Source organism: Mustela nivalis (genome assembly GCF_964662115.1).
Source record: "Mustela nivalis genome assembly, chromosome: 17".
NCBI lineage: Eukaryota > Metazoa > Chordata > Mammalia > Carnivora > Mustelidae > Mustela > Mustela nivalis.
The window spans coordinates 25,127,489-25,147,810 of record NC_139036.1 but is presented as its reverse complement, the minus strand read 5'-3'; the positions used below and the strand labels follow the sequence as shown (position 1 = coordinate 25,147,810).

At 50.4% G+C, this 20,322-nt stretch overlaps 1 long non-coding RNA gene across 1 annotated transcript in view; it reads left to right on the top strand.

Moving 5' to 3' along the window:
- Positions 1 to 13,231: 13,231 nt before the first annotated feature.
- The window catches only part of LOC309852085, an 85,232-nt gene continuing 78,141 nt past the window's right edge, over positions 13,232 to 20,322 (top strand). Inside the window, exons 1-3 of the long non-coding RNA XR_014305070.1 lie at positions 13,232 to 13,311; positions 15,991 to 16,150; positions 18,119 to 18,245. This is a non-coding gene — a long non-coding RNA (uncharacterized lncRNA). The remainder of the gene's footprint in view (positions 13,312 to 15,990; positions 16,151 to 18,118; positions 18,246 to 20,322) is intronic.

The window sequence follows — 20,322 nt, the reverse complement described above, 5'->3', positions numbered from 1 at the left end:
GTGTGTTGTTTTAAGGTGCTAAGTTTTGAGATCATTGTTGTGTTGGTTATAGATAACCAGGATAATGGCCGAGCTGGGGTTTGAAGCCAGGTCTCTTTGGTGCTAATGTTCTGGGTTGGTCCTGTTGCTGCTGCCTCTCTCCATCCTTGCCTCTTAGCCCCACCGTGGAGGAGCTCTTGAAGTTGGCAGGCCCTCTAGCATCTTGGCTTCCGGCTCCAATACTCACCTATGCAATGGCAGACTGGGGTGGGGGTGGGGCGGCAGTTACATAGTCCAGCCTGAAGGCTCACGGGATGCCTAGTGAGGGAGCCCTGGACCAGGAGCCAGGAGACAACTTCTCATCTGAGCTTTATCCTAACGAGCCTTGTGACCTGGGACAGGCTGTCCACTCTTTGGGCCTCTTTCTCTCTGTGTGTCAAGGAGGTAGTTGGTTGAGAACATTGTTAAAGTTCATTTTACCTGGGTCTTCTGAGTAGGGATGAATCATCTACCTGCAGGAGGCTCTGCCGGGCAGCCCCAGGGCCAGGGTGAGCGACACCTCACCTTGCAGAAGCTTGAGGGTTGGACAGAGGCTGTGGGAAGCTGCCCTGTTTGATTCTGGGAAGGGGGCAGTTATGACTGGAACCCCTCATAGGGGTCCTGCCTTGGCCCCTGAAATTCCTATTTAACCACCATTTTCCGGGGAACTTTCAGTGACCTTTGGGTGGGGAGAGCCCTCTGGAGTGGAGGCTTTGTTCCCAGAGCAAAGGGCAAGGGCGGTGGGATTGCACGTATGTGCGTGCATGTGCGTGTGCGTGTGTGCGTGTGTGTGTGTGTTGAAAGGGGTGCTACTCAAGGGGCATTTATTATGAACAGAGGAATGTATAAATGGGGACCCATCCTCCTGTCTTCTTTCAGTTCCCTGCCCCAGGGGTGATTTATGCTGCTCCATTTGTGGTCTTGGGAGGCTAACACAAAAGTTATTCAACTTCTTTCTTTCTCTTTCTCTTGCCCTTTCCTGTGTCTAGGCGAGGCAGGGGTGAGAGGAGTTCTTTAGCATCTCCAATATAATTATAATTATAAATTATAAGTGTGGATGCTCATACGGGCTTCTTTGCTGTCTTTGATCTGCATGGAGTCTCTGGGGTTCAGAGGCATTTGCTTTAATGCCCGAAGGAGGCAGAAAAGCAGAAGGCTTAAGGCTTCAGGCTTGGAGGCAGACCACTGTGTCTGAATCCTTGCTCTAGCATTTCCTAGCTGTGTGACCTCAGGCAAGTTACTTAATCTCTCTGAAGCTGGGTTTCCTCATTCTGTAGGATGTTGTCTCATGGAGTTGTTGTAGGTACTAAATGCGACAAGGTGAGAGGCTCGGCATAATGCCGGCATATAGTAAGCAGTCAATAAATGCTCGTGCTGGTGAGCGTCCACGGTCCTGAGCTGGGACGGGCCCGCTGTATGCTGACCTTCAACTCTGCTTCTTCCAGTAAGCCGTGTTACCTGCTGCCTCTTGGTGGAGTACTGTTGTCCTGAAGGTGGCTCTTTGGCTTGAATTGGACCTTGTTTTTCTGCGGCTTGTTCAATGTGTCCTTCAGTCTTTTCCTGGAGGCAGCAGAGGCGGGAGGAGGGGTGGGGGAGAGAGAAGAGAGCGCGATGCTGGGAGCCGGAGCAGGAGGCCTGACTTCTAAAGCCCACCTCTGTGTTCCTATTTATAATTCCCCAGGGGTTTTTGCTTTTCTCGCCTCCTTCTTTCCCCATCTGTACATTGGCATTTATCAACATGTGTTAGGCTTTGTTCTGTCATGACAGAAAAGAAAAGCGAAGACTCAGAGACGAAGTGGATTGTGCAGGGTCTTATGGCTAGAGAGAGGTAGAGTTGAAATCAGTCCTTGATATTTGGACCCTGATCTAGAACCTTGACCCTTTTCCCAGAGCTTCAGGCTCTGAGTGACCCTGAGTGCATCTCCCTCTCTAACCCTCATTTCTCTTGCCTGGAAATGAGGTATGGGGCCCAGATCATCCCTGACAGCCCTTCTGGCCTGGGTTTCCTGACCCCAGGTGGAGCCCAGGTCAATCTGATTCTTTCATGGGAGGAGCAAACTTCTCCAACTTTCTCTGGCTTGGTTGCTGATGGAAAGTTTCTGCCTCAGCTTCACTGTGCCTTTTGGAGGCTTGGGCCCTGGAAGCTGAGTGTCGTACTTAATTATTCAGAAACCCATATATCCTCTGTAAGCAAGAAATCCACTCCGACAGGCGAGAAATGCCAAAAATTGTTTATTGCTCTTTGCTTCAAATCTGGAGTAGGAAGCAAGGTTTGGGGGGTGTCTCCAGCTGCCGAAGACAAATCTCTGTTCACTGCCGGGTTCTCATGCTTCTATCTTATCCAGCTTTTTTAGGAGCAGGGTGGCCCCTGGGTCAAGGATGGGAAGGCAGGAGTCACATGACCCAGGTCCCTATTTTTCCACAAACCTGCTGACTGGCTTTTGGAGAGCCATTATCTCCTTGGAGCGTTAGCTTTCTCGTCTGGAAAATGGGTTCACATATACCCTGCCCCATAAAAACAATGAGGTTGTGAAGATCGCTCAGGACCTGAGGGAATGCTTGAGTTCGTGGAGTTAAGCATTGCCAGGCAGGAAGGGAATAGAAAGCAGACAGAGAATGGGCAGAGATCGCTCATTTCAGAAGTTTTCAGAGAAGCAGGATGCTCAGCCTCCTCTCGCAAGATTTCCAAGATTTCTCCTTGTGTGAGTTCTTGGAAAAATTCCACACCATCTCTGTCCAGGGCCTTTGGGGGCAGGGTGGTAGGAGGTCACTGTTGATGCTCCAGGTCAGGCAGGAAGTGAAGAGGGAGACAAGCGCTTGCTGTGCGTTGATCACCAGACCATGGACTTGGCCTGGATTTCTTCTCTTTCAGAAACTTTGTCCATTTTGCAGATGAAAAAACTGAGGCATACTAAAATTGACACTTGCACAGGGCCACAGAGGGATAAGTAGCAGAGCAAGCACATGGGTCACCTAGTGTCCTTTCCCATCAAATCACAGAGCACCATCAGGGAAGTTCACTTTGCAAGTGGAAAAGAACTTCAACGGCACCCAGAGGCCTGGCTTTTTAGATGGCTGCAGTTCAGTGACAGCTAGCTAGCTGATGGTCTTTGTCTTGGTTCCTTGTCTCTGTGGTTGGGCATGGCTCAGGTCGTTGGTCTTGGAGTCAGAGCTGTAAGAGGAGGGAAGAATGTGTGGTGTTAGGTGGAGTATGTGCCCCATGCAGCCTCTCACCATCATGGACGCCTCTGACATACTTTCTGCCTCTCCTTCCACCGGGCCAGTGGACTCCTGGCCACATGTGGCCTCTGGTTCAAAGAATTTCTCAAGGTGGGGTCATAGCACTAGTCATTACTCAATTCATTAATTCATTTACTTAGACATATATTTGAGAACATGTGGTAGGCCTGACTCTGAGTCAGACTCTCGGCTCAACTCTGGACAGTGCGTGCCCACTAAGACACGGCTAAGACTCAGTCTCCCAGGGAGGCCGCCTTGCCCTAGGGCCTGGAGTAGGAGCCTGTACCAGACAGAGCGAGACTCCCAAGGAGGGCAAGGTCCTTTTTTTAGTAGAAATGGTGGGGAGGGGCTCTCAGGGAAGCTGACCTTCCCCTCACCACCAAGGAAGTTTACTTCAAATGCAGCACAATTCGCTGAGCACCTGCTAGAATCAGACCCCACCTGAGATGCTAAGGAAGGATTCAAAGATAATCCAGACCCCATGGTCTCTGCCTTTGTGTGGCCAAGGATGTCCCCCAGCCACCAGCCAGGTGTTGTTCCTGGTGGAGGGGATACTTTTCCAACCCTCCTTTGCTGTGTGGACTAAGGTGGAATTGCATATTGGATATTTGGAGCTGGGGGGTCAGTCAGATGGGGCAAACCCAAGGTGGGGGGGACCAGTTAGGTGACTGCTGTGTTTATATGGTGAGCAATGACAGGGGTCCAGATGGGGGCCTGGGCAGAGAGGCAGTTGCTATTGGTAGCTCTGGCCAGGCCTCCCCTGTACTCACCATTTCCATGTCCCTAGACCCAGGCCACCAGCTGTAGCTTGCAACCTGGGGCTCCTTGCCTAAGGCTTTCTCTGCCGACTGGAACCTGCTCAGCCATCTCAGCAGGGCGAGAGAGCATCCACTCGTGGTTGACAGGAGTTGATGGAGACAAACCCCCAGCTCCCTCACTCATGGGGCAGGATTACCCTGAGGTGTGTTCTAAACTGTCCCCAGAATCGCTTGGTCATCTTCTGTGAAGCCAGCTCGTAACACATTCTGCGTTGGCATTACTCTTTCCCTGTCTCATAGCCCTGCTCTCCTCCTGAGACTTCCTGGGGCTGCCTCCCAAATACCCATCTCACACTCAAATTCTGGCCTCAGGATCTGCTTCCGATGGAGCCCAGCCTCAGATCCGTAACGACGAGGACAGCGTGGTGAGCCAGGTCTGGGTGAAGGTCTGATGCCACCGCATAATCACTGTATGGTCCTGGGCAAGTCGCTTAACCCTCTGAATTCCAGTGAACCTCTCCTGTGAGCTGGGGGTGGCAATAATGCCAGGGGTGGGGGGTGCTGTGGGAATTCAGTGAGCAGTGCTCCTCACCCCTGGTAGATGTGGAGTAAACAGAAGCTAGTACGATTGTTATCTCATTGTGAAAAATTGCAAGGCTACCTAGACGTCCAATTATTGAGCTGAGATATGTGTGTCCCCTAATCATGGAGCATCATCAGTGGGGAGGAGGGGGGCAGTGGAAGGCGAAGGAGGATGCCCTTTAAGACAAGTCAGAGCCAGGGGCGCCTGGGTGGCTCAGTGGGTTAAGCCACTGCCTTCGGCTCGGGTCATGATCTCAGAGTCCTGGGATCGAGCCCCACATGGGGCTCTCCGCTCCTGCTTCCTCTCTCTCTGCCTGCCTCTCTGCCTGCTTGTGATCTCCATCTGTCAAATAAATAAATAAAATCTTTAAAAAAAAAAAAAAAAAGACAAGTCAGAGCCAGATGTGAGCATGAGGAAGAGGATATCTATGGACTTTGGACTCAGGCCCCAGTGGACTCTGGGGGAGTCGGGCTCCCAGAGGGAGATTCTTGATCTCCCAGAAATGGCGGTAAGACTAGTCGGGGAGCTGCAGGGGCACAGTGGCTGATAATCCCAGAGTTTCCCATGACGTCGTGAGCACCCCTGGTTCCAGGATTCTGTTCCACCTGCTACTCGGGTTTGCTCAGCCCCGGAGTCCACCTGCCATGGACCTGAACCCCTCAAAACTCAGTCATGGAGCCTCATCTCACGGTTGCTCACCCCACCCCCTTTTGTGCCCGGGCTTCACTGGGAAGTATTTATTACACGTCAGTGTGATAAATGAAAAGTCATATTTTACTGTGAATTATCCCCAGCCCATGTGAAGTTCAGATCTATAGCCTGGAGAGTTATTAAGTGCTTACCACGGAATGCTATAAAAATCTCATCATTTTCCCCAGGGGCCTCTCCCACCAGGGAGTGAGGAGGGAAAGGGGCCGGGGAGAGGAGGGCCTACTGCCTCAGTTGTGGGAGGGGGACAGGGAAGGGTGGCCAGGGCTGGTTGGATTGCTCCGTTCAGGGAAGACACCCTGGGGTGGGATCCTGGGGTTCCCGGCTTCTTGTGTTTGGCTGGGTACCATGTTGGAGGCCTCAGTTTCCCTATTTGTAACCAGCAGCCGAGGGTAGCAATGGTATTGAAAGTTGTGAGCCACAGGCCACATCTGATAGCGGCTGACAACATAAAGTTTAGTACAGTAATGAAATAAAGCTGACGACGAAGTGAACCTGACTCACGTTTCATGGAACTGCTGAATTAATTGTACAATGTAAAGAGGCCATATAGTTTAATTTTATTTTTTTGTCAGATTAGGAACTCCCACGTATCAGCCAGGATCCCAGCAGGAAACAGATGGCACATTCACATTTGGATAATTCTGGGAGGGTTTTAATAAAGGAACAATTTACAAAGGTGTAGGCAGGGTGTAGGGAAACCACAAGGGTGGGTGCCATACCCTTAGGGTTAGTGAGAGTGACTCCCTGGCTATGTCCCTCCTTGGGCTGTGAGAGATGAGAGAAGAGAGCCGAAGCCAGAAGCCGGAGGGAGCTGGGGCTGTGTGTTGTAGGCAAGTCCAAGGGCAGCTGGGACTTTCTGTTCTGAGGCCCAAGGAGGCCCTTCCTCTCTCCTGTGCCCTGCCAGGGCTCCCGCTGGCCAGGCCCAACAGAAGGCAGAGGGAATTGGGGCCTGGGATCAGGGGTCCATGCCGGTCAGCCTCTGGGGGTGGGGACAGGGTGAGGCTGGAGAGGGGATCCGAGAGGCAAATAGAAGGGACCCAGCCAGCCCCCCATTGAGGCTGGTTTTCAGGATGGGGTGGGTGCAGGCAGGCACGTGTCCTCCCTGAGCAACAGGTCCCACTGTTAGGCTGCCCTAATTACTGGGGAATTCTTCCTTAGAGTTAGCTCAGGTCGGCTTTCCTATAAATCCTCCCCATTCCACAACAAATATAATAGTTACTAGGCTGCATCTGAGACATAAAGGGTAAACAGTGTGACTACGGTTAGTAGCAGTTGTTTGCTTTGCATGACCTACGCTCGTTTTTATAGCTTTCCTCTTTATCTTTGGTGACTCTCCTGGACCTATAAACAACAGTGATGTGGACGTTTCCACTAATTACGTGCACGGACTGGCAGGTTTGTCCTCCAGACACTGATATGTGAGGAATAGGAAGGGGCATGGCGAATGCCTTCACCAATTTCTTTTTTAGCTGGGCCCCTTCTTCCCTGCCACTATTGCCTGAAACCCCCTGTTCATGGACTCTGGGGATCTCGTGAATGGGAGGGACCCTAGAGGTCTGTCTTTCTGATGCAGAATCCTTGAGAAAAGGCCAGGATGGTGGCCCAGTGTCTGTTTGCAAACCTCCAGGGACAGGAAGCTTGCCACCTTTTAAGGATAGCCTGTGGATGTTGTAGAAGCTGGGATGATTATCCAATCGAGGAGGGTCCTGATTGTTTTAAGGGTTTTTCTGCCAATGAGGGTGAACACGAAGTGTGAAGAGAACAGCAAACACATGAGTGAGTGACACAGGCTATTGGGGCACCTGGGTGGCTCAATCAGTTAAGCATCTGAGTTGGTTTCGGCTCAGGTCATATCAGGGTTGTGATATCGAGCCCTGTATTGTGTTCTGTGCTCAGCAGGGACTCTGCTTGAGGTTCTCTCTCTCTGCCCTTCCTGCTTGTGCTCTGTCTCTCTTTCTCTCAAATAAATAAATAAAATATATTTTTTAAAAAAAGATTTAAAAAAAAAGATTATTTATTTATTTATTTGACAGACGGAGATCACAAGTAGGCAGAGAGGCAAGCAGAGAGAGGGGAGGGAGCAGGCTCCCCCGCTGAGCAGAGAGCCTGATGTGGGCTCGATCCCAGGGCCCTGAGATCATGACCCGAGCCGAAGGCAGAGGACTAACCCACTGAGCTACCCAGGTGCCCCAATAATAAATCTTAAAAAAAAAAAAAAAAGACACAGGTTATCACAACTGTGGCTTCTGCTCTGTCTTTCCTAACTTCCCTGCTTCCCATCAGATCAGGAGCTCCACAGAGCTCCCCACCCATCAAGCTTTAAAGCCCCCAGCGGGGTGCAGCACTCGGAGAATCTGGATTTACCCTCCCAGCTGCCTTACTTATCATTCTGGGCCCCCTGCTCCCTGCCAGGTCTACTTCTGTCTCTGAGGTGGCTCCCAAGCAGCCTCACGCTCTCAAGGGAAACAGCGCAGACACACGCAATGGTTCCGCATCTCTACGACCATTCTGTTTCTCTCTTTCGGTATGGTATGCAGTACGTTACACGAGATACCCAATACTTTCTTATAATGTAGGCTTTGTGTTAGATGATTTTGCCCAACTGTAGGCTAATGTGAGGCTAAGTACGATGTCTGGTAGGTTATAGGTACTAAATGCATTTTCAACTTATGATGGGTTTATTGGGATATAGCCCCACTGTAAGTTGAGGAAGATCTACATATCCTTCCAGACTTATATAAAGATGTTTTTCTCCCTTCAAGAACGGCATCATACCATACATATTATTTTGCAACCTGCCTTTTCACTTGAAATATATGTGCACATTCTTCTATGACAATAAATATCCTTCCCAACATTGCAGTTTACGGCTGTACAGTGTTCTACGCATGCACAGGTCACAGCTGGGGTTTAAATACCTAAGGTGCTGGAGATAGTGTGGAGATTGCCCCCTCCCCCAACATATGCAGTCTGCCTTGTTGCTGGTCTGTTGGCAATTGCCCCATTGCCCCCCTGAGCTTTCCGTCTTGCCCTATTTCTAGGAGCTTAGCCAGGCCTGCTTGATGAAGTGTTTTTACTCTCCCTGCCTCCTCCCTCTCACTTTGCCTCTCATCTTTCTTGCACCTTCCATCAGTGCTGCTGTTCAGAGGGTAGTGCTGAAGTCTGCCACTCTTCGGGGGCCCTAGTAGATGTTTTGGCAGAGAGTGGGAGTCAAGTGCTCTTGGAATTTTCAGTTAATAGAATTACTTATTCCCCCTTCCCTAAATGTTTGCATGTCCCTGTCTTTCAATGGCCCATGTCTGAAGCCACTTCCTCTAGGAAGCCTTCCTTCTCCAGAATACTCACAGTATTTTGTATTTACTCTTATCCTGGCTCACTACTTACTAGCTGTGTGACCTTTGGGCAGATTACTAAACCTCTCTGAATCTCAGTTTCTTTGTCTATAAAAGGAGGATAATACTAGTATCTATCTCCTACGGATTCCCTAACTGTTAGCTGTTGGTAATATTACCAATCTTAACTTCTCTATAGACTGCAGGTGCTCTGAGAGCAGAGACTGTGTCTTTCTTAGTCATCTCCTGGTCTTAACCTGTGCTCTTCATTTGCAGGACCTAACACAGGGCCTGGCACCTAGAGAGCATGTATCACTCACTCCATGAATAAGTGAGTTTGAACACAGATCTCAATGTGTAGACCAGGAGGGACCATGGCTTGCCAGGATCACACAGCAAGCTGGTCGTGGGGCTCAGAGATCCTGCTTTCTACTCATTCTCCTCTTCCTGGCTGGCCTCTGCACCATGGATCTTAACTCTTTTCAGCAGTGGTTAGTTGTTTACTCTATTTAGGAGTATTTGGTCTGAAGGCTTGGGTGACTGGAGAGCTCCTTCTAAGAGCCTGACTCTGTGGTCCCAGGAGGTTAGGTGCCCCTTCCTGTCCCAGTATCTCCTTATTCCCCAATCCTTAAATCTGTAGTCTTCCCCTCCCCACCAGTCCTCTGCAGGTACGGGAATGGGATGGAGCCCTGTCCCTTCCCCTGGTTCCAGCTCCCTGGCCCCCTTTTCCACCCCTGCATCTGTCCCTTGGCACCTGAGGTCTGTCATTAGGGGATGCGATCAGCCTGCGCACTTTATTATGCGGGGTGGTCATGGGTCAGGCAGCTAGGGGGTTGGGAGTCCAGCAGGGCTGTGGGCACAGCACAGCATGGTAGAAATGGGATGGCAGGGAGACACTGCTGCCTAGTCCAGAGGTGACTGAAGTGACCAGAGAGGACATGAGTGTCTGATTGTTGACCTCCCAGGTGTCTGGCTCAGAGCCAGAGGGACACAGCCGTGGCTAGGCTACATGAACCTCCTGGGAGCAGGACAGGTGTGGCGGGGGAGAGGGACAGGGGCCTGTCTCCGCATACCGTGGGCAGTGACTGCACACCTAGTGCATTGAAGGGAAGCATGGTGAGGCTGTATTCTGGGCTCTCTAACCACCGTCCTCTGTGGACTATTCCATGGAAAGAAACTGTACTTTGAAGTTTTGAGTCTTGGTTCTGTCATTTCCTCGCTATGTGATCTTAAACAGGTCATTTGAGCTCCCTGAACCTCAGTTTTCTCATCTATAAAATGGGGCTAGCAATAGTACGACTTCATAGGGCTGTGGGGATTAAGTGCCGTGATTTGTGTGCCTAGCAAAACCTCAGCAAGCCTTAGTTTCTTCTTACATCCTTTTCGCTTTTTGGCATTTCCCTTCCTTTTCCACAGCATGAGCCCTGAGGGCTCCAAGAAAATCACAACTGCCAGGTTCCCAGGGCCCTGTCTACACCCTGCTCAAGTTTTCACCAGCCAAACCCTCCCCTAACAGAGACTGGAATCTAAGAGTTTAATCCCCTTTGCTCCTACTCTCTGCCCGAGCTCCCCCTAGGGGCCAGGCTGCTGCTCATTCTCCCACACAATTAAAAACTCCTCCCTAACGCAAATGCCCAGTTTGGGGAGCCTGTGGCTCCTGTCCTGGGGCCTTGGGAAGACCAGACTAATATCCTGAGGTGGATAAAATGCTCCTGTGATGACTCCTCCAAGCCCGGACCCTCTCTGTGGTATAGACCCCCAACAAAGACACACAGCTGTGATTAGCACTCACGTGATCCAGTCCCTCCCTTTATAGACGGAGACAGTGGGGGACAGAGGGGCAGTGGCTTATCCAGGTTTGAATACTGAGTGCAGGGGTGACTAAATTGGGATCTGTACCCGGTTTTCCCAACTCCCAATCTGGAGCTCCTGATACGTCTTCATCCAACATCCTCTGTGGGTCTCTTGGTGGTTTCTAAGCCCTGGAAGGGCACTTAGTTTTAACCTTGTCCCCTTCTTTTGGGGAACTTGGCTTCCAGAGCTGTGCACAGGGTATGGTTGGTGGGGCTATGCATTAAAATGGGTTCAGGGTCTCTGGGGGGCCACCACATTTGGGGCTGATGGCTTCCAAAGGTGGTGGGTGATGTCTTGAAAGTGCCCAAGTCCTTTCACTGAAGTACTTTGGGGCCTTTCCTAGGTTCAGAGAGCTGGAGATTGAGCAGGGGGGAGGGAGGGGTGGGTGTTTGGGGGAGGAGGATGCTCAGTGGGGCCATTTGATACTATAGAGTTACATCTTCTGTGTCTTGTTCCAGCTCAGAAAACATAAAAATGGCCCTATCTCCTTTATCCCTGTCCAGGTGGTGGAAGCAGAGGTTCCCAAAGGGACAGATTTTTAAATAAGATTTTATTTGATTATTTATTTGAGAGAGAGAGAGAGAAGAGTGCAGCAGGGAAGGAGCAGAGAGAGAGGGACAGGCAGACTCTGTCCTGAGTGTGGAGCTGGAACCCATCCCACGAACCCAAGATTGTGACCTGACACGAACTGAGTCAGACATCTAAATGACTGAGCCCCTGGATGCCCTCAAAGAGACAGACTGAGCTTAATTCCCTACTTGCCTGCCTGCTTCCTGGGCTGGGGTGGAAGGGGAGTGTGTTCTGTTTCTCTGTGTCCACTGTGGGAGCCACAACCTTCAACCTTTCCTATGTGGCAGGCTGAGTGCAGGGTCCCCCATAAGGAAACTTAGCATGCACTAAGGGTGTCAGTACAAACCAGACACTTAGCTCTGATAAGTGTGTGCATCACAGAAGCTGCGTCTGAGAGTTCAGTGCTGTTTTCAGTTGCGTCCCCTATGATGGGTGCAGGTAGGGCTGTACCATGGTCTTTCCAGAGCTTGGTGCTTCCAGAGGCCTCATCCTGGCTCTGAACAGATCCATCTGAGGATCTCTTGAAGGCTATGTACCCTTTTCCCTGAAATTGCAAATATGTACAGACATTTGGTGTGTACTTTCAGACTTCATAATATCTCCTCTTGCTTCAGAAGGTGGAATTAGGGCGCTTCCCCAGCTAAAGCAGGGTGAATTGACCTGCCAGAGGGATAAAGGTAGGGAAGCATGTTTTCTGTTCTTAGTAGTGCCTGGATTGATGCGGGAGACATATCCTGCCCTGGGGGAGCTCCTAGTCTGATGGCGGAGGCAGTTGGTACTGTCTAGGAGTTTCTGGGCCAGTATTCATGGACTGAAAAGTGATGAATAGTTACAGAATGACTTAAACTCTTTGGGGGCTGAGAAGGGGCCAGAGCTTGGGTTGGAGGGCTGGGAAAGAGACAAGCATAATCTGGGAGGACTTCCTGGAGAAGGGGTTGAGGCTGATTCAGAGTGAGGGAAGAGGTAGGGGAGTCAGAGGGAGGTGGTGAGATGGTGCCTGTCAGTGTGCATGCTCAGGTATTGGTGCAAAAGCCAAACCCAGCTGAGTTGCCAGAAAAAGGCACGAGGCCCCAACACATCTGCACTGATTTACAGGGTTCACCTTTAGGAACATCTGCTCTTTTTCTCCCCCGACAAAGGAAAATGGTTTCAAACATAAATCCTGGAATGGCTTGGATAGATTTCTTCACCCCTCCCTCTCCCTGATTGCAGGGCCTGAGGGTGTAGGAAATGTGTTGTCTTGTGTTTATCATAGCCAAGCAGAGCTCGGGGTGGCAGGCCTGACAACCTGGTCGTGTGGAGGTGATATACGGAGGTTCAGGAGAAGGCGCCGCAGAGGGGACTTGGCATTCGTCCTTCAAACACAAAGTCACGCTTGCTATTTATTTATTTATTTATTTACTTACTTATTTGCTGCATGGGGATAGCTTGCTCCCAAGTCTGTTGTGGGCACGAAGCACACACACTGGGAGACGAGATGCTGGGGGCCTGCTCACCCGGGTGTCCCCAGGAACGAATGGGCCAATGGCCCTGGTGTAGGGTAGGCCTTTCTGGCCAAGCAGGTGGGTGACCCTGCTCTCCTGTTTTTTTTGTTTTGTTTTGTTTTGTTTTTTGTTGTTGTTGTTTGTTTGTTTTATTTTTTTTTCCAGGACTGTTCCATGGGTTTCAGATTCCTATGACTCTAGAATTCTGTGCTGCTACTGTAGACTCTGTGATTGATACTAGGTCTTTGATTTTGGATTGGGATAATCCAGAATTATTTCCTCCATCAGGAAGTTCGTGATTTTCTTTCTTTCTTTCTTTCTTTTTTTTTTTTTTTAATGAGTCACAAGTTCTTTAGGATTCTTTCACTCTGTAGCAATGAGAAAGGATTCATTTCTTTGTCATATCCTGGAGTCCCCTCCAGGAGAAGGGAAAGAGAAGCCTGGGCTGAAGGTTTGCTGCTGGGAAGGAGGAAAACCCAGTGGTACTTAATTCTTCTTTGATATCCTCGGGATAGAGGGAACCCCAGAGTAAAACCCACACACAAACGCTTTCTTCTTGACTCTGAAATCCGTACCATGATTCTTCTATCACTAGACCCAGTTTTTCCTTTGTGACGTCACAAGGGACCACTCCCCACTGATACCTGAGAATGTCTGGTCCCTCACTCTTTACCCTGGTCCCCACCCTTGGGGCTGCTTACAGATTGCAGTGCTCGAATCTTGGTTTTGAGCTTGTCATTTGAAGGGTTCTGGGGAGCACGGTGAGGTTGCCTTGTGGGGAGTACTCATATCGCTGAACCACCCTCTTTGTTAGGAAGGCCTCTCTCTCTTGCCATAGTATCGTTCTTCTCTTATTAGCAGTAGGAGGCAATTACCTCCAAATCCTTTATTTAGGAAAATCATCATTTGACTTCTTGGGGGACAATAACCTCAGGAGGCAAGAAAAGCTAGGTTATGCTATGGTAACAGTAGTCTGCAGATCCTCATGACGTAATACTACGTCGAAGGCGTTCCTCTTCCCTTGCAAAGTCCACTGGGCATGGCCTCCGAGTGGCAGTTTGACAGTCTGGGCTGCTCCTGTCTCAGCTGAATTCTGCCATCTCACCACGTGGTGGTCTTGGCCACAGCATGGGAGAAACCACCCCGGGGGCAGTCCCGTCCTTGGTCTTTGGCGCTTTGTCATGGAAGTGATAGATATCTTTCTGCCCACAGACTCTTGGCAGGGCTCGCCCCAGCCAGCATCCCCGGATGACTAGCTCAGCATCCTATTCCTGAGCTCTTTCATGGCCCGGTCTGGTGGGGCGCTTCGGAGGGCAGGTGGAGGCCTGGGAGTTCTCTGGGGCCGCGCAGCTCGGGGTGCTGGGGCGCGGTCCTGGCCAGCCTCTAGCCTCTGACTCCATCCATCCAGGGCACGAGGGCCAATTAGTCAGCGCGCACCATTATGCCTCCTTAACAGCCACTTTAGATGCAGCCAACATGGGCGTCGGGTGGCAGCTGCGATGGACGGCGGCAGCTGTAATTAGCCGAGAACTCGGGGAAGGACAAATGGGAGGCTTTTATAGTCAAGCAAACCTCAGAATTGAAATAACTCTGCTAATTGTGCTTCGTGTGCTTATTAACATGACTTCAGGCAGTCAATAATGCCCCCATCCGCGGGTCTCTCTTTCCATTGTCTTTGGGGCTGAGAAGAAGAACGGCGCTCTCCATGACTGACCACCTCCTACGTGCCAGGGACGGTTCTGATTAGTTTACGTGTGTCCCCTCATTCTGTTCTCACAGGAAACCGAGAGGCCAGACAGCGGGGTTTCTTGCTCAGGGCTCAGCAGCCTGGTGGCCGTGTTCTTCATTGCTGTTCCCCAAGAACAAAGCAGATTCTTTGTGTAAGGTGGAGGCTTCTCTCCTCGTGTCTTGGAGATCCCAGGAGGTGTGGAGGGAATTCTGCAGGTCCGTGAACTTGGAGGTGAAAAAGTCATGTCTTTATTCTCACCAATCTTCACCTGCAATCGAGTCTTTCCCTTTAGTATGAATGCAGGGAGCAAACTGCTGTAAGTAGAATGAGCAAGACTTGGGATTTGTCACCGAAAGAAATCACAGGCATTTTCATATTATATTATATTTACTGTCTTGAAAAACGTTTGCTCAGCATTACTTCCTGCCACTAGATCTTGTCATTTAATACATTGTTAAAGAGGTACATATATTTGTTTATTTAAATGTTTTATTGAAGTGTAGTTGACATGCAATACTGTATTAGTTTCAGGTGTACAACACAGGGATTCAACATTTCTATTAGGAGTGATCGCCACGAGAAATCTAGCGACCACCTGTCACATGCAAAGCTGTTAGATATTATTAACTGAGTTCCCTATGCTGTGTGTTGTATTCCCAGAACAGATATGTATTTTTAAAAAAAGTCTCAATAGTAACTGCTTTGCTATAATTGGTTCCCTTTGCAGTTGTACATACTTTATTTTGTGTTTTTAAAGGCGACATCCCGTAGGCTTCCACACACTGTCAGAGGCTTCCAGAGCACAAAGAGGGTCATGAACCCCTCTGAGAGGGTCTCTCTGAGCCTCACTCACTTGCCCCAGAAACCATTTCATCTGGAAGTGAGTGGGTTACATCCTGGTTGACGCTCTTCTTACTTTATATGAAGCTAGTGGCAATTGCTTGAATATGCCAGGTTCTCTCTCTTTTCCGTACCTTTGTGCAAGCTGTTCCTGTTGCCTGAGCAGCTGCTCCTCTGCCCCCACCCCATCACCTGGCTCCTTGAGTTTACTCCCATCACCTGGAGCGCAGCATCTGCCTTTGGCCTCTGGGGTGGCCTCCTGGCTCCTCCAGGCTGGGTTAAGTGGGCCTCCCTTGTGCCTCCCCAGGGTAAGCTCCAGGGTAGTAATGATCCCATTAGATCAGCTTAGAACATGTTAACTGTGATGGGGCACTTTGGAAAGGCAGCCTTCTGGAACACTGAGGTGCTGGCCAGGGTCTGGCTAGGCTACCTGGGTCCCTACTCTGCTTTCTCCTCTGGATGACAGTGCGGCCCTATTAGTGCCAGGTCAGCTTTATAATAATCCCGAGTGACTGTGAGTTTCCAGAAGTGTGAGCACAAAGACTGTCAGGGTCAAGTGTCTGGATGGTGCCATAGCCCTCAAGCAGAGAAAGCTCGTGGTGTCACTGGGGTGGGAGGACTCTGTTTTTGTGAAGTTCTCTAATAGCCATGCGACTCTGGGGACCCTCTGGGCAGCAGCTCCTGCTTAACAGTGTGTGTCCAGGACCCCTTCCTGCCAGCTCACTGCAAACACCCCCGCTGCAGGAACTTGCCAAGCACATCACATGGAAGAATGCCTGTAATCCTCATAAACCCATTAGAGGGTGGCGCTGTTATCGAGATTGTACGTATGAGGAAACTGAGGCAGAGGCTTCATCTGTGCCTCATCCAGGATCATACAGTGGCAGAACCAGGAGCAACACCCCCACACTCAGATTCTGCAGCCGCAACTCCGAACACCAGACCTGTTGTGTTGCCTGTGAGACACCCGCTGCAGAAGGCCTTGTTTAATTCAGAAACTTGCCTAATTTAAGACAATCCCTGACATGCCGGTAGGTGTTTCTGCTTATCAGCTAACGTGGCATTGCTGTGTGGTGAGCACGCAAACACGGTTCACAATTCACTGGGCCTGCCAGCTTCCACAGTCTTCATGCTTAAAAAATATTTGGGATAGACATTATTTAAAATTTTGCATATGAAGTGAGACTATATTAATATCTTCATCAGGGTGTCAAATCCACATATACACAGTCTCGTAAAACGGGAAGGTACTGTACTGCGCAGTAACTGGATTTTAATCAGCAATGGAGCCTGGACCGGGAGCTGCTACAGAGAAGGTGTATCTTAAATCACGTGTGTTCCTGTGCCTAGCACGGTGCCTGGCGCCCGGCACGTGCTCAGCAGCAAAGGGTTAAGGAAACGCTGTCTAACTCAAAGCAGTATAGTTCGATTGGTTGTGATTTCTTCTTTGGAGGAGAGCCACTTAAGCTTGTATTTCTTAGTAGTTTTGTTCATCCTGGATTTACCACCTCCTTCTTTTCCATCCCTAAAAAGGGGAAGAGAAAGAAGAGACATCAGTAACTGATAATGAAAAGGAACAGGGACAGAAGACCCGAGGATGAGCAACAGGGCCAGCGTGTCATCTTAAAGATTGGGGGCTTCTTTGTTTAGGGCATGGGCATGGTTTACGTACCTGTCAGGGTGTCTGCAGCAATGGAAACCAATTCTGCATAACTTAGCAAAAAGGGGATTCAATTTAAGGTTCATGGAGCTAACTTGGGGGAGGGAGCCTAGTCTTGGGGACAGCAAGAGCCCAGGGGCTACTGCTGAAAAGGAAGTAGGAAGAGGACACGCTGCAGCCTGGTCAGGATGCTCCACCAGAAGTGACCCCTGACCCCGCTACATACAGTGGGAGGTTTCCTCACAGGGAGGGCAGGTGCTAAAGGGAAGGGGATTTGAGTGCTGGTGTGACAAAGGGGACTTGTATCCACAACTTGCATCTCCAAATCATCAGGTGGAGGGGACTGTGAAGGTCGTCTAATCCCTGCTTGTGTCACCAATGAGGGAACGGAGTCCAGCTTCATTTCCACTTCATTTCCAGTTGGTGACAAAAGCAGGACCCAAGCTCTCACGAGGTGCTCTGTGCAGAGAGGGGGCAGAAATGTTTTAACACTGGAAAGGCCTTCAGAGCACCATCCGTCTTTATTATGACGGGTCAAAGGCCTGCTTGTCAACATGCCCTGATGGGGCCTCCCTCCCTCTCACCCCAGTTCCCTCAACCCAGAGGTTAGAGGGTAGAGACCCTGGTCCACTGTATGGATAGAGCGCACTCTCACACCTGGGCATGTAGGTGGTGGGCGGGTTATACAGTTCTGGTAGTCCCTGGCCGAGCCCACCCCTGCCACGCTTCTGGGTGAGCAAGAACGAAGATGGGAGGAAGGCCTCGAAGGGCAAAATAAGAGGGAGGGATATCCCGGAAATGTATAAACCCTAGGTTCATGTAAGAAGGGTATTTTTATATCCTCGTGTGCTACTTGCTGTAAATACATGAATCCCAGCTAACTTCTACTGCCAGAAGACTATATAACCACTGCTCTTCTTGGCCATTCATTGGGCTTTATCCTGGGTGGGGATAGGGGAAGGGCAGGGAAACTAAGATTAATTGAACATCTACTATATGCCAGATTTTCTACTTAGATAATCTCATTTAATCCAATATTCCTACCAGTCCCTTGAGACAGTTATAATGGCTTCATTTTATAGCTGAGGAAGCCAAGTAAGCCTCCCAACTGAGAAGGGTAGAGCCCAGGGCTGGCACAGTGAGCTCCGACTCTGGTTCTCATGTAGGTATGTGTATTATTCAGGGTTCTCCAGAACAATAGAACCAACAGAACAGAGAAAACATAAGTATATTGTATTGATTGATTGTAAGAAATGGCTCATGTGCTTACGGAGGCTGAGAAGTCACCAGATGTGCAGTCAGAGAGCTGGACTCAGGAGAGCCTGTTATGTCTTTCCAGCTCAGGTCCAAAGACCCGAGGACCAGAGGAGCTGATGTCTGAAAGCTGCCAGGCTCAAGACCCCAGAGAAGCCCATATTTTGAGTCCAAAGTCTCGGAAAGACCTATCTCCCAGCCCAGTCAGTCAGGTAGGAGGAGTGCCCTGTCACTCAACTTTTTGTTCTATTCAGATCTTCCTCTGATTGCTCAAGGTTTGCCCACATTGGAGCGAGCACTCTGCTCTGCTCAGCCTACCAGTTCAAGGGTCAGTCTCATCCCGAAACACCGTCACAGACACATCCCAGAGAATATGTGATCAAATGTGTGGGAACCTTGTGGCTCAGTGAGGTGAACCCACAAAATGACCCGTTGCAGTGTGGCACCGGGGACAGTGAGAGGAGGGGCCTTGGATGCCATTCTATTCCCTCTTTGCAGAGGAGGTTTTTTTTTTTTTTTTTTTTTTTTTTTTTAAGATTTTATTTATTTATCAGAGAGAGAGTGAGCACAGGCAGACAGAATGGCTGGCAGAGGCAGAGGGAGAAGCAGGCTCCCCGCTGAGCAAGGAGCCCTATGTGGGACTCGATCCCAGGACGCTGGGATCATGACCTGAGCCGAAGGCAGCTGCTTAACCAACTGAGCCACCCAGGCGTCCCTGCAGAGGAGGTTTTGAGAGGGAATATGTGTGTGTTTGTGGGGGGCGGTTACCCTTTTCTCTGCCCTTCCCGATGAGGGTACTTCGGCATTCCCAGCACACAGCTAGATCAGCACCGCAGGTGGAAGCCAGATCATCCTTCTTGCGGATTAGCTCCCCGGTGCTGAGTTCTCCCAGCCAGAAACAACAGCCAGGGCCCCCTGGAGAGGAAGGGAGTCAGCAGGGGACCCATCATTTCTTATCCTGTGACAGAACCAAGCCTGCAGTCCTAGTGTCTGTCACCTTGGCAGTGTGTGGTCACAGGCTTGGTAACTTGGACTGGGACCTGGGCCTGACTGGTTCCTGGCACAGGCCTCCTATATACCTTCTCTCCTCTTCCTCTGTAAGAACCCTGCCCAGAGCCTCCCAGAGTAAAGACTGTTGTTCCTAGCGTCCCTTGTGAGTAAGTATGGCCTTATGACCAACTTAGGGACAATGGGCTAGAAGCAGAAATGGTTTGTAATCCTTCAGGGAAGTGTCCTTAAAGGGAGGGTGACATTCTCCCTCCCAGTTTCTTCTGTCTTGCTGGCTGCCATGCAGCTGTCATGACTAGCACCAGCGCAGCCACACTGGGCCACGGGGTAGACGTCAGAGAGGTCGTGAAGCCACAAGGCAGATGGAGCTGACGTCCCTGACCCCAGAGGCACCATAACAGCTCTGGACCCCCACCTGGGAAGTGACACCTAAACTCCATCCAGATTTTTAGAGCCTCTCCCTTGCTGCAGGACCTGGAGCAGTGGCTTGGCTTCTCTAGACCTCGCCTGATTTTGGATAATGATAACTGCATGTGGTGTGACTCCTGTGCGGGGTGACTCCTGTGCGGGGTGTCAGGAGTGAGTGGGCAATAGGGGACAGGACATGGAGAGGCCAGGGGCTTGGTTCAGCATTAGCTGTTTGGGAAGAAGGTGGCGGAGTGAATGCAGAGGCAGCCTAGAACAGCGTTGACTCTTGGTTTGGGTACTTGCAAGCCAAGTGACCTTGGGCAGCTTGCTGTCCATGAACCCGAATGTCCTCATCTGTAAGTTAGAGATGGTGGTGCCTGCTTCACAGGTTGTGTGAGAATCAGAGGCAATGTGTGTCGGGAGCCTGTGCTCTGTGGGAGGCAGGTGCTCTGTGAATGGTAGCCCTGACTTCCGTCCTTGGTCTGAGAGTCCGGAGACCTCAATTTTTGGGGGTGCCACTGAGGTCATGGGAAGACACTTAACTCTCTGGACGTCTTTACTCACTTGGAAAATGTGGGGAGAGCTGGTGATTGGATTGCGTGAACTCAGAGGGTCCTTTTCAGCCCTGGTTGTCAACCCCCTTTGCCCACAAAGGGGGCAGTAAAACTGAGACTTCATGTGGCAGAGACAGCTCGCTATGCTTCCTTTCAGGGTGGGGTGAGTGGGGAGAGCAGCTGCCCTGTTTGCTTCTCCCAGAGGCAGCGTGAGCTGAAGGCACGTGTACTGTTTCTGGGCCAAGATGGTTACCACACGGATGTATCTTCCCCACCCTCTCTTCCCCACCTGCCAGTTGGAAGACCAGGCCCAGGGCAG